Source organism: Mastomys coucha, unplaced genomic scaffold (assembly GCF_008632895.1).
Source record: "Mastomys coucha isolate ucsf_1 unplaced genomic scaffold, UCSF_Mcou_1 pScaffold7, whole genome shotgun sequence".
Classification (NCBI taxonomy): Eukaryota; Metazoa; Chordata; class Mammalia; order Rodentia; family Muridae; genus Mastomys; species Mastomys coucha.
Window position 1 is genome coordinate 82,219,237 of NW_022196913.1, and position 14,927 is coordinate 82,234,163.

Below are 14,927 nucleotides of genomic sequence, written 5' to 3' on the forward strand. Positions count from 1 at the left end.
CCACAGAGAAAGGTGCCTGCCACATAAGTCTGCTGAATAATTTGACCCCTGCATGGACCCCTGTAAAGGTGGAAGGAAAGAAATAATTCTATAAAGTTGTCTTTAGATTCTCTCACCTCAGTCTAATAATTAAATTTTAAAATTGTAAGGCCAGGAAGAAAAAAAGGATTAAGTGATTAAAGTTCTATTTTCTCTTTCAGGGAGCATTCTTAATGATCGTAAAGACTTCTTTCTAGATCCATCCTTTTCCTTAGGAACCTTTCAACACATGGGCTTCTGGTAGGCACTTAAGACCTAAATTGTTACAAGAGAGAAGGGAAATCTGACTTACTTAAAATTTGCATATTCCTTTGAATAGAAAAACCAGCTTAAGAGGCAGGCTGATTTCTGAGTTCGAGGCCAGCCTGGTCTACAGAGAAACACCAGCTTAACATACAGTATGTAAAAAAATGCAAAGTTTTCAAAATGCAAGTATCATTTAATCTATGTGGTATAAAATTGCTAAAAATTACTGTTCATGTTTAAAGACAGTACTTTTAACAGTACTTTTATGAGGAAATATAACCTATATTCACAACCATATTGTACATAGTTTCTATTCCCTATTATAGTTAAAGAGAATTGAATTTCATAAACCCAGTCCTATAAAGAATCTTTAGGTCAAAATAAAAAAATCCTAGGTATTTTTTTTATCTAAGTACTGATGAAAGTATGAAGCCTAACTATAATAAGGCAGAATTTAATTCCATTTAAAAGAAAATATTCTGGAGAATAGGAACTAGACTTAGGAACTGAAACACTAAGGAACACAATTATAGTTTCTAAATGAGTTCATACTAAAATTATTAGCTTGTTGTGTATCTAAAAGTCTATGCATGAATCAGTGCCAGATGTGGATCTCTGTATCATAAAAATTTGATTTTCCCATAATGACTTATTTGAAGCAGAGAGAAAATCAGTTTTGTGCTTATTTATATCTCCCAAGCATGCAATCCTTTCTAATTACAATGGTGATAATTGCTATTTTTATAGGCTTGGTGTTGAAAAAGCCGACTTAGCTTTGCTTTCTGTTTCTATTTATAATCTAAATTTAAAAAAATCTATTGATTGGAAATGATGATGGCAAAATTCACTTAGTGCTTGTCTTTTTTACTATGTTTTACTTTAAGTTGTATTTGAGGTAAAATATCATTTTATGTTTAATTACCTCATTTAATTAATAACTTAGTTATACATATGTATTAGGCATGGAAGAGGTTCTCTGTATCTATGCTTTACCCCAGATTTAGTATTAGCAAGATAGATAATAGAATTAGCTATTGAATATAGATCACAGTTCTGTCAAAATTAAAATTATATAGCAAATGATCTAAAAGCCAATGGTAGTATATTTCCTATTCAAATTTTCTTTTATGAACACAACAGTTCTATGAGTCATATACCATAGTATATCTTCATTTATCAACAAGGATGCTGAAAATTAGAATGGCTAGCACCACAATTGGTAAGTGGAAGAAATGAGTACCTAATGGTTTTACCATATTAAATTGAAAAGATCACTTTAACTTAACAGAGACAAATTTAAAAAAAAAAAAAAGCATCAGAGAAGAACGTCTCCGAGTAATCAATTTTAACAAAAGGATCATGGTTGCTTCCATAGATGCTCCTCTTTTGAAACTGTATTTGTTCTTCATTATTGTTAAAAGTAGAGGCTTGGCATGCACTGACCCAATCAATATTCGTTCTTTTTGGCTTCTGGCTTTCTTTTTAACATAAATCCAGAACTTGAAGAAGTTGGCAGGTACTTTACCCAAGGAGATTCTCCTTATGTCTTCTTCTCTTTCCAGGATCCTCTGCTTGCCTGTGGGCCCAGAGAGAATGAGCTTCATATGATCTACAGAGACTAGTACTAAGCATTTACTTCCTGGGGCTGAGGTTGGGAGATTATCAATGAACCAGTTCTGTAGCAGTGTTGGTAAGACAGAAGAGTAGAATGGAGTTGGCAAGGCAAACAATAGAGTGGGCCCAGTTTTGTTCAAACTTCCCTCTGATCAAGATTAGTTGACAACGCAAAACTGATTGATTACTAGCTGGATATCTCTTGTTATTTCACAGAGCAAAGATAGCCAAGGCTTATAATTTGCTTTTGTATTCTAAACAGTAAAAAATGAGGAAATTGCCTACATAATTATATAAAGAAATTTAATGTGTATAAACTCTGTCCTTGGTGGTGGTGTTTTGCTAATTTCTCTAACTTATGCATGTAAGTTTTTCATTCCAAATTATATTCTGATTTCTCCACAGCTTCTCATCATAAACACAGACTTATTTTATTGGTGAATATATTAAAAACTAGACTGACAATAATCTCTAACTAGTGTGAGTTTTATAGAAATCATAATTTTTCTATTTATGCAACTTTGTCTTTTATGGAGTACTGTTTTTGAAGAAAAGTATTTGGTTATAAATGTCAAGTAAACAGAAATGTTGGCAATTAGAATCAATAGGAAGTCACACCATTTTAGAAGTCATATAATTATTTGATTTGAAGACTTTGTTATTTATGTCTTAAGGACTTTGATCCTGTATTTTATGGAATCTTATTATATTATAAATAATAGCCAAAAATTAAGAGTGTCTACTTACAGAGTAAAATGCCATTGATTTAATTATCCTTAGACTCTGTGTGCCTTTTGCTTTTCCCCAGTAGTGTTTCACCATTAGTACCCTTATTTCTCTTTCCTCACTCCTGCCTTATATAATGCACACCCCATATCTCCCAAGTAGACATGAATGTCCATTTACACTAATTGTTTCTAAGGCATCAGAACAGCTGGAAGTTGTACAAATATTTATTAGAACACTCTGTAGCCTTGTACTACTTTGGCTTTTCTAACAACATGTTGCTAGTAATTTATTACAACACTTTACCAAATTAATATCAAACCCATGCAAAGATTCAAAAATACTACAATTTTTTAAATAATAAAAACAGGATTTAAGATGCCCCCATATAGGCCCCTTACATATTTGTAGCAATGTAGTTTCTGACAAGTGAGTATGTTCATTATTTCATTATTAGCTCAATATATTTCTTCAGTGGGTTAGATAAATCTATAAGTAAGCTGTATGAGCAAACCATATAGAATGATAAAGATAGAAAGATGTAGGAATTCAACATCAAGGCAATCATTTCTTTTAAGGAAATTTACAGGTTCAAAATTCCTTTGCTGAATATTAAACCAAACCCCATGTATAAGTAACTTCCAACCCCAGCTTCATTTCTGATGAGGAGAGAATAGAAAAACAACATGATGGCCATCAGCCCTGAGAGGTGGGGCCACAGTATTCAGATTGTCATCTGTGATCTCCTAGCTTTAATTGGCCTCCTGAGGCACTTAGAATGCTCTGTGTTTGTCACACTTGTAAGGATCTTGGCATAAACTCTTTACAGCTGTTTGGACCCTTAGCCTATAATACAAAGGGCCTGCTGGGTCTGGCATTTGCTGACACAGCCTTGGAGTCAACAGATAGGTCTGGCTTCTTTTCTGAGGTTCCCATAATGTAGAATTTGCAGACTGTAAAGTATACAAGAGGTTAAGAATCACCCTTGCCACAGCCAACTCTTTTCCACGGGGACTCCAGGGCTCTGGTTAATAACACTTCTTTATTTTCTTAAGAGCTCTGGAATATTTTCATCTTCTGGATTTGAATAATGCTTTCTACAATACAAGTACTACAATATTGTCTAGATTTATCATAAAAAGATACTATAATGGTTATTCCGCAACAAACGTAGTAGAATGGTAACTTATAGAGTGAATCCAGTGAACAAGCATTTGACATCTTCTCCCCTTTTCCCTTTGTCCCTCCCCCATTAGTATTCTCTTGGTGTTTCATTTTACTTTGTTTAGCTAATTTGAATCCATTGCCAGCTCTTTAAAATCAGGACATTTCACATTTGTAAAAACCCAGACTGTTAAATTTTCTAGCAGTACAAATCTGAGTTCTTACCTGGCAATAGATGAGTGTTGAGTATTGATTGTCCTCTTTAGAGCTGCTATGAGTCCAGCATACCAAAGACCCATGAATAGGCTCTTGCTTAGATATTACCCAAATGGCTCTACTAGGCCCTTCCATTAGCAATCATTATTACAAGTAAAATGTTCTTTTAAATATGTATTTCGAACAATAAAGAACAATTGCTCTAATGAAAAACTAAAAAGACTTTATGCAGAACACATCCTTCTTGTTATGTTCTTTATGTTTCACAAATTTCTTTTAAAGTAGTAAATTATTATACAGAACTTCAAGATGTCTTTACTCTTTCCAAATCTCAGTCATATTTCTCCATGTATATTGACAACCATGATCTTGATTCTAACTTGTTTGTTTACCAAGTTTCTCCTACTCTCATCTCCATATTAGTGTCATTCGTAAGTGGTAATACAATCATATCAATTCATTGTCTAAAATTCTACAAGGATATTAAAAAATCAATTATAAACTTTTTTGTTGTTTTGTTGTTGTTGTTTCGTTTGTTTGTTTGTCTGTTTTTTGTTTGTTTTTTGGAGACAGTTTTTTTCTGTATAGCGCTGGCTGTCCTGGAACTCACTCTGTAGACCAGGCTGGCCTCAAACTCAGAAATCTACCTGCCTCTGTCTCTGCCTCCCAGGTGCTAGGATTAAAGGCGTGCACCACCACTACCTGGCCAATTATGAACTTTGTAAATGCAGCATCTCTGATCTCAGTTCTTAGCATTCTCCTTTGGATGTTGTTGAGCTGGAGATTCTACATCTCTTGAGGACTTCCTGAGCCTTCTTTCTGAAGACTCCCTCCATCTCAGATTGCCCCCTGGCTGTTGTTCCTAGAGTTTTCATTTAACTACAGATCATCACACTCTGAAATGAGGCTACTTATTTGATTATGTTTCTTTACTGAAATACAAATTCCATGAAGGCAGGTCTCTTTTCATTCTTATTCTTAATAATAACCATATCGCTTATAGGTACCTGACCCATAGATATAATTAATGTTTTCGTGAATAGATGAAAATTATTCTTTCTTCTCCCCGATAAACATTTCCCATTATGTGAACTTTGAATTCTGTCTGTCTTTACTGAAAGGAAGAGATTCATTATCAAGTGTTAGGAAAGTGGTGAAGAATGAAGATATGGCCAGGCTTCTTTTGACAGGTGTGAACAAATAAGTACAATTCTTACAAAAATTTTCAGGAGATGTAACCTAGTGCATCTCTCCTCCTACACCTATATTGTGCAACTTTCCAAGTGAGCTGGACTATGAATGTCAGCCTGAATTAGGTTCTCTGTGAGAACGCAGTGTCTCAACATAGACTATGACCATCCCTGTGCTAGAGCTCCTGCTCAATAGGTCCAGGGCCTTGCTTGGTTATGAATAATTGTGAAGGGTGGAGCTCTAGTATCACTTGGGGGATACAGAGTTCCTTTTTCAGAGTTATGGACCTCTCAATAAAAGAGTTTAAAAACTAATTCAGAAAGGAATTCAAGGAGGATGTCTTCAGAGTTACAGAAAGAAAAGCCAGAGAGATAAGAAAGGCAGAGAACTTAGCAGCTTCCAGGAGACAGGAGATAAAGGAGGGATAGAGGAAGTCAGGCTTTCTGATACAGAAGTCACACAAGCTGTGAGGTTCAGCAGCGAAGGCCTGGGAGGCCTTACACAGTGAGAGCCGGGGAGCTGTGAGTTAGGAGGGATTTAAGAGAGAATGAGATCGGGAGTGTAACATTACAAGCAGTGTCTAGAAAAGGGCAAAGAAACAGGAAGGAGAAGGCAGGTTTTATAGTGAGTCTGAAAGAAACTGCATGGAAGAAGGGCCTTAGTGGATTGATGTACTTATCTCTTTAGAGAAGTAGTTATTACTCCCATTTTCTTAACATATCTTTAGGTACAACATATACTTTTTTGCCCATTGGCTTTGTTCTGGTCTTCTTCTAGTTAAAAAAAAACAGGATTTTCTTCATATTGCAAATTTCTTGCTCTTCTTTGGTAAGGGAAGCAACTGCCATTTACATCACAAGGGTTCTACTGGTCAGTGACCAAACAACTTGTGTGAGAGTATGGAAGTAACTCATCATCAACCATGATATTTGTGTCAAAGATTGTTAGCATGTTTGTAGTCATATGCCTCAAAGAGGCCTTTCCAACATGGGAGAAAAGATGTTCCTGAGAATGGAGCCTGCCATTTGTACCAAAGGAAGCTGATACACTCATATATTATAAATGGTGCCTGGGAAGCAGCAGACTGCCAATGGCCCCTTTCATTACCTTTCTTCCTGCCTAGCTTTCTGCCACTGATTTCTGAATCTTAGACTCTTCAGGCCATGTTTTTGCTCTCTTCCCTTTCAGTGCCTCCACCCATGAACCACCCGCAACCCATGCAAACTTTTCTCCCACAATTATTCAAGTTTAGTTCCTTTCTATAATGTATCGTGTCTTGAAAGTCATAGAATTGCTATCTTGACCCTTGCAGTGTAACACTTGCATATCTTATCTTTAGACTCCATACAATCTATCATGTCAGCCTTGATTGATTCCTCTGATGCATACCTTTAAAATAGTAAGGGGATTCAGCTTCCTCTCTTATTCAAGGAAAGTTATATACAAGGTTACAAATTCAGCAGCTCAAAAATGTTTCTAAAGAGGAGGTTTCCCTTCTTTCTCCTCCCTCCTTATTAATCCTTACAAACACCCTTAAAACATGATGTAATCCATTCTTCTTCTGGTATCTTCCAGATTCTACTGAGAACACATAGACACTTGTAGTGCAAATTGACCTGAGGCCTCTGCAATGATGATGATGCTAGCTAGCATGGATGGTAAGGAAGCCAGGCCTCGGATGGGAATTGAAATAAAAAGTGATTCAACAGCTATGTCTGAAAGACCCAGTTCAAATGTCACAATTAAGGCCAGTACAGTCCCAAGAGTCATTCTATCTGTTTCAACACTAGAAATGGGCTCCAGAAAACAATGTATATGTAACTTCATGAAATTCTTAATGTTGTATCTGTCATGTAAATGGTTTGTTTTGGAAAAAAATAGATGAACAATGGATAGAAATCAATAATCCATATCCAAGCAGGTCAGCAAGTCAACCATGGCCCCTACTTCTGCCATGTGTCCTTAAAACAATCAGTGGGTTCAGCCTTGTTTCCATTTTCAAGCAGTCTGGATATTTCCAAGGTTACAAATTCAGTAGCTTAAATAAAGTATTGAAACCTGGGTTTTCCCCTCTTTCTCCAGTTTCAAACTGTCTTCTGCAGCTCTAACCTTTACATTTTCATAACTCCACTGGAGTGTCAAAAACAGATACAAATCCCTGTTTCTGTCACATTTTAAATTGTGAAGAACTTCCCCCAAATCTCAGAAAGTTGACTACTATATGTGGTACAGTAATTCCTGCTTTATCAAGGACAAGAGAAGTGGAGTAATTGTAACTGATTGTTGCTCATCGGCATTCAGTCTGAGAGTTGGAGAGAGCAATTTGTCATTGTCATACTGCCACATACTTGAACAAAGTGACTTCTGTCTAGAAGGCATGCAATGGAATGAAGAAAAAATACAGAATAGGCAGTGTATTCAGTTAAACTGAGTGTCACAATGACTCCCCTACATACCCATGGCTTCTCGTTGCACTCTGTTCACGAGTATTCTCTGCCCATTGGAATGTGCCCTTAGAATAAATTCTCAAGTAATGAAACAGGAAATTGATGGATGCCAGGTTCCTCATTACTAGAACACTTCTGAGACAGCTCTCAGTGTCTTACCAACACAATGATGCCAGTTACTGTGGGAAGCCACTTCATAAGCACATCGCCATTACAAGATGGCGATGACATCCGGCTTGCCGTTAGCATAAAAATGCCTTGTGCGCGTGTGCCTGTAAATCCCAACGATCTGCAGCGGAGTGCCTTTGGTCACGTCAAATGGCCTGATCGTCACACAGCCTATTATGAGTCGCCACGTCTGAGGCGGGCATAGAGCTCTATATAAGGGAAGGGTTTTGAGATAGTCGGGGTCCTCCTCAACTGAAGCTTGTGATCTCACTCTCAAGATGCATTAAAGCTTGTACTGCAGAAGGATCCTATGTGTGCCGCGTTGTTCCTGCTGGCGGGAGATAGCGCGGGACAAGTTACCTGCTGATATTCTGCCCTTCTCATGACCTCCATTCCTTATAATATATCCTGAGATTACACTAAAATCTTAGTCAGCAATCAATAGAGGGTGCTCCCTTGAACTCCGGTTCTTATCTTCTCTGATGTCTTCCTTTACACTCAGTCAAGAGTTACTTATTACTTTATTTGACTCTTTACAGAAATTCAGCACAAAATACCATATGTGGAGTATACTCCTTGCTTATCACATTGTGTGCTTTTTAAAGTGAGAAATCTTTTGTTACAGCATCAAGTGTATAGTAGGTACTGTTCCAGTGTTTCACACATGACAGAGCCCACAGAGCTCAGTGTGAGTTTCTTACCTAAAGACTCAGCCAAAAAAATATTGAAAAGAAAGCATAATTCTTGGAGTACCCAAGTCATCCCCTTGACTGTCATCACATCCATTACTCTCTACTTCAACTATTGCCTCAGAGTTGAAATATCTGGGTTTCTGCAGCCACACAATATATTCATGTGGGGTAGCTATGTTCTCTGTAAGTTAAAGTCCCTGAAGACATTTATTTTCTTTGCCTGTGTTTCAACATTCCCAATCCCTGATGCAGATCTTTTAACCTAAACATTTCTTCACAGATGGCAGATCGTCTCCAGATACACTGAACTCCTCACTGTGAGAGCCCATAAGTCACTGGCCTAAAATATGGGCAGCAGAGCAGAGGGCTCAATGGCTGCTGCTGAAAGGAAACTGTATTTGAGAAACTCTAATTCTTACTGACACATTTAGTACATTTCCATTTTTTGTCTCTTAACTTTATTGCCTCATCAGTAAAGTTGAAACTACCTCCAAGTATTGAAATGGAGTAGTTGGGAGCTAAGAGTTCAGGAGGTATTGAAGGGGCTGCTATGCATTTGTTTTACCCTTATTCTTAAATTTTAAATCCCACATAATAAAAATAAAGAAAACTAATTGTTATTAAAAATAGATGATAGCTCCTGATGTAAAATGACAGTGAAATGGAAAAAAAGAAGAAAATATGGAATCATGAGTAAAATATTTTCAGAGCAATTCAGACCTAGAGCCATGCCCATGTAGTGAGTGTCATTACTGGGTCAGTGTTAGCACAGTCACAGCTGTTTTGATGACACTGGATTCTCATAGTGATGCCCAGTTGGGCATGAAATCAACAGTAGTTATGGGAGAATGGAGAAAGAGTTGCATCAAAGGTCACATCTAATAAGCTGTGAGATGAATAGTACCCTAATGTTACATCTTGCAATCATTGGGCATTAGACAAGAAGAGACCTGCTGCAATCAAGATTGCAGTGTAGTTAATGGGGAACTTATGGGAGAGATCTATGAACATTAATTACATTTTAGGTTCCTCTCATCTATACAGGTTCTTTTAAAGGATCTGTACCTAATTTTTATTCATTATTTTTTTTGTCTTAAAATATTCTTCTAGGAAAATTCTCAAAAAATTAAATATATGTATGTGTGTTTAAAAATAGAATAGTATAACTAAGAAATCATGATATAAGTTCATAAATAGAACTATTGCCTAAAAATATAGGATATTTATTTAACTAAGAGTTACTAATTATTGTCTATGTACCAGCTTCTATAGCAGCCAAATGCATATCTATAGTTAACAAAAATTACCTGAAAAGTCATATGATGGAAAAAGTGACATTGTCTTTTTAGGAAATATAATACAAGACCCATCTATTACATTCAAATAGTAATGTTATAAAGTATGTGTTGTTCTAGAAAATTCTTATATTTTCTGTGAAGGGGTAAGCATACTGATTTGTATATTTTTATTCAAATTATTTATTATTATTATTATTATTATTATTATTATTATTATTATTATTATTATTATACTTATTCACTTTACATCTTGCTTCTCTGTCCCCTTCCATATTTCTTCCCCTTATTCCTCTCTCCTTCTCCTCTGAGCAGGTGGGGACCTCTCCTCCCTTGGTATACCCCAACCCTAACACATCATGTATCTGTGAGGCTGGATGCATCCTCTTTCATGGAGGCCACACAGTGCAGCCCAGCTAGATGAACATATACTGCCTGCAGGCAACAGCATTTGGGATAGTCCAGTTGTTCGGGACGCACATAAAGACCAAGCTACACTTCTGCTACTATATGCGGGAGACATAGGTCAAGTCCATTTATGTTCTTAGGTTGGTGGTTCAGTCTCTGAGAGCCCCAAGGGTCCAGGTTAGTTGACTCTGTTGGTTTTCCTGTGGCGTTCCTATCCCCTTCGGGGCCTGCAATCCTTCCTGCTATTCTTCCATAAGAGTCCCCGAGCTTCATTCACTGTTAGGCTATGGGTGTCTGTATCTGTCTGAGTTAGCTGCTAGGTGGAGTCTCTCAGAGGACAACTTGTTCCTGTCTGCAAGCATAACATAGTATCATTAATAATGTTAGGGGCTGGTGCTTGCCCATGGGATGGGTCTCAAGTTGGGCTGGTTAGTGGTTGGTCATTCCCTCAGCCTCTGTTCCATCCTCTGTGCCTGCATTTCTGGTAGACAGGATAAATTTTAGGTTGAAATTTTTGTTGGTGGGTTGGCATCCCAATCTCTCTATTAGGGTTCCTGCCTAGCCAGGTGGGGACTATTTCAGGTTCCATGTCCTCAGTGCTGTGAGTCACACTCCCATTGATTCTTGGGTACCACCATTATCCCAGGTCCCTGTCTCTTCTTGAAGAAGCTCCCTACCTCCCCAAACCTGTCAATTGTAGATTTATATTCATTCTCATGGCTATCTGATGACTTGTACTTTTATGTATTAGAAAATAGTCAAAACCTTCTCAGAGATCTCACATAATAAACACTGGGTTTGGAGGAAAGTGGGATTACACCATGTGCCTTATATATGCTAGGCAAGCACTCCAGGACTGAGCTATCTCTCCAGCCTTTCTCTTATATTGATATCACGTCTCCCTAAGTTGTACAGTCTGGCTTTGAGCTCACTCTGTCACTCAGGCAGTTCTTGAAGTCATGAGACTACTTTCTTAGCACTTCTAATATCTGGGTTTACAGTCTTGCTACAACAAGCCTAGCTATAATTGAGTTTTAAAATTATTCATGTCATTTATGAAAGACCAGTCACAGAATCAACTAATTTGGGCTCATGGGGATTCACAGACTGAACTGACAACCAGAGAGCTTACATGGGACAGACTTAGCCTCTTTTCATATATGTTACAGTTATATAGCTTGGTTTTCTTGTGGGTCTCCTGACAGTGTGTGCAGGGAGGGGTTATCTCTGATGCTTTTGCCTGCTTTTGGGACCTATTTCCTCATTAGTACGTTGCCCCTTTTAACAGTAATATGAAGGGAGGTGCCTAGTTTTATTGCAACTTGGTAGACCATGTCTGGTTGATATCCCTGGGAGCCCTGCTTTTTTCTGAATGGAAATGGAGGAGGAGCGAATTGGGAATGGTGGGGAGGTGGGTAGGGAAGAGACTAGGAGGAGAGGAGGAAGTAGATACTGCAGTTAAGATACATATGTACTGAAAAATATGTGTGTGTGTGTGTGAAATTTGAGGTATAATGTAGATAAAATTTAACTGCTCAATATTAACTAATATTTATTAAAAAGTACTTTACCATTTTGATTCCTTTATTTTAGAAAAATGAATGAATATCTATGTACATCTATAAGAGATAAAAGATAGAGAGGTCTGATTTTGGCTTTGAAGTCAACAGGTTTGAAATTGAGTTTTTGTCAAAATGTAATAGCCACTGAAAATCTTGCAAAACTGTGATTAAACTCCTATTTGAAGATGCAGTACATTTTAAGAAGCAGTGCATATAGTAAGTTCCATGTGGAGAGATTAATATACACTAATCATGGGGCATGACTGCTGAAAGGAGATCAAAATGGGACATTGAAGGAGGAGTGAAATTAGATATGTAGGGGAAAGCTTAAAGGGGGGCAGGCAATTAAAGGGGGTAAGGGCAATTCAGTGACCAAAAGCCTTGGAGGATAGGTCTGTGTGGGAGAGAGAGAAGAATATACAAGTATGATTGGAGTGTATTTTTCTGTTCAAACTGTAATGGACTCAGTTTGTCAGGCTAGAAATTTTTTGCATGAAGAGACTAGAAATTTCATGTATAATGTATAATGAAAGTAAGATTTCAGGAAGCAATAATTTGGTAACTTTGTGAATGGAGGATCCATTAGAAAGTGAGGAAAGTAATAAAAAAAATATGAGCTACAACATAAAGCCTGAAGTAAGATATATAAATCTTCTTCCTCTTCCTTATTTCTTCCTTCTCTTCCTCATCCTTCTCCTCTTTCTCTCTCCTCCTCCTCTTCTTCTATTAAATAAACCACCAGAAAGCTTTTCTAAGATTATTTTTCTTCTAGTAGCAAATGCATAAGAAACAAAAGAACTCCAATATATTTTTATATGAGCTAGGGCTGCATTGGGAAAGGTGATAGGACTCAAAATTACCTTGAACATTCCTATGATGTTACTAGGGTGAGGTTCATGCAGATGTTTCATGAGGATGGTTAGAATAGTGGGACATGGGGGCCTTGTGTCCTGCATATAATCACTAGTCAAATTAGTATTCTCAATGACCTGAGCTGTAGGGAAGGCAGATGAGGGAACTAGAAACCCAAGGGAATTAACAGATGGGCAGGCTAGACTATTATTAAAATCTAAGATAGAGGCTAAGCAATTTAGTACAAATCAAATATATACATTAGTATTCATACTTGTATTTTGTTGTTCCAGTTTTCAAGTGGGTAATGGACCAATTAAATATCAACCCCTTTGAGAGGGGGAAAGGATACCTACCACAATGAAAACCTTCACACCTGCCTTGTAAGGACTGGACTTCCTATATTAGCAAGGAGGCAACTGTGTAATGCAGATGTGTCCTAGGACCTGGCCTTATATCCTCTGTTCAACTGAGTGTCAGTAGTTGAGTGACAAGTGTTAATCACTTCAGGCCTAAAGTATACAGCTATTATTAAAACCTGGGTTTGGTGGTGGATCTGTAGATTTAGTACTTGGTGGGGCAGAGGAAGTGGAGAATCAAGAGTTTGAGGCTGGGCTGGAGAGATGGCTCAGTGGTTAAGAGCACTGACTGCTCTTTCAGAGGTCCTGAGTTCAAATCCCAGCAACCACATGGTGGCTCACAACCATCTGTAATGAGATTGGATGCCCTCTTCTGGTGCATCTGAAGACAGCTACAGTATACTTACATATAATGAATAATATAAATGCTAAAAAACAAAAAAAGAATTTGAGGCCATTTTGGAGTACACAGTTAGACCATGTCACTTACTTACAAGGGCCTAGTTGCTGCAATGTTTTAAAACAGTGATTCTTAACTCCCCTAATAATGAAATGCTTTAATATAGTTCCTCATGTTATAGTGACCCCCAGCCATAAAATTATTTTTGTTGCTACTTCATAATTGCAATTTTGCTACTGCCATGAATCATAATGCAAATATCTGTGTTTCCAAAGGTTTAGGTGACCCCTGTGAAAAGGTCATTTGACTCCAAAAGGATTACAAACTACAAGTTGAGAACCACTGTTTTAAAAGTTCTTGATGGAAAAAAAGACTCAGTTCTTCTTAATAGAATATAAGCATGATTCAAAATAGTTTTTAAGTAGTTCATATGTATATATGTTGTTTATATATTATTAATATAATGGATATAATAGGTACTTAGCAAAATACTTGAGCTTTTCTGTTTTTAACTCTTTTGAGATAAGCTATGAGGTGAGGATAGCCGAGGACTCTCAATATTGTTCAGCCATATAAAGGCTAGCTAGCATTTGTGATCTAGGAAAGAAAATATAAACACATATACTTTCAAAGGTAGTAAAAACACAGTGCAGCATATACACAGATATGTCCTGTTAGCACATAGGTAATCAACTTCTCTAAGACCATGATGAGGAACAGAAAGAGATAAGAGATAATTCTTAGTTATGGGATTCCCTAAACTACTCTGTGGCTACAGTGGCTATAAGTATCTTTAACCTAATTTAAAGGAAGTGCTGTGGTAGTTTATTCAAGTTTATTACTTTAAGGTAAATGTCATTCGTTGTTTTAAAGATAGAATCCAGTCTTGGCAAGTACTGTAAGAGTTGTTTTATAGCATAGAATTCAAATATAATCAGAAATAGTGAAAACAGTGTGGTTATTAATTCAGCACTGAAGAAAACAAGCCCCTTGCTCCAAATATTTCAAGACTAACTTTGACAAATGAGACCCAAAGGGCAAGAAGGATAATCAGGAGGTGTTGGGATTAGATGCACACATCCATTACTATGTTACAGTTGGGTGATTGGAGATTCCAAAGCTAATGCATATCACCAGGAATCAGAAACTCCCTTGAGGGCCATGTATACATGTGTAAAAATAACAGAGTCTGAACACAAGTGTTTGTACTCCACCATTTAGCCTGAAATTCGATCTTATTTATTCAAGCCCCGAGAAGTGTACTGTTTTAGCATGAAACATCCCAGCTTTAGAAGCAAAATATTAGTATTACCATAGATGTGCCCACTTTCCTAAGCATTCTCCATTTCATATGTTCTTAATAGAACTCTGACATTGCATCTAATCAATCCATATTATGAGGCCAGCAATAGCATTTGACATTTCTTCTGGAAAATACACATGTCAGTATAAAATCTGGGCATTTGCCACAGAGTTGTTCTGTATTAAGTGAAAACTGCTGTTTAAGAAAACAACAAAATATTTCCTGAAGAAGATTTGGAACTTTTT

The 14,927-nt window shown here is 37.1% G+C and overlaps 1 long non-coding RNA gene across 2 annotated transcripts; it reads right to left on the bottom strand.

Moving 5' to 3' along the window:
* Positions 1-1,615: 1,615 nt before the first annotated feature.
* On the bottom strand, positions 1,616-7,912 carry LOC116081714. 2 transcript variants are annotated; one of them, XR_004114978.1, is made up of 2 exons: positions 7,803-7,912; positions 1,616-1,861 (listed from the first exon to the last, which is right to left on the bottom strand). It is a non-coding gene; the product is annotated as an uncharacterized LOC116081714 (long non-coding RNA). The 2 variants fall into 2 exon arrangements; XR_004114979.1 differs by having other exon boundaries at positions 7,653-7,912.
* Between the last annotated feature and the right edge of the window lie 7,015 nt (positions 7,913-14,927).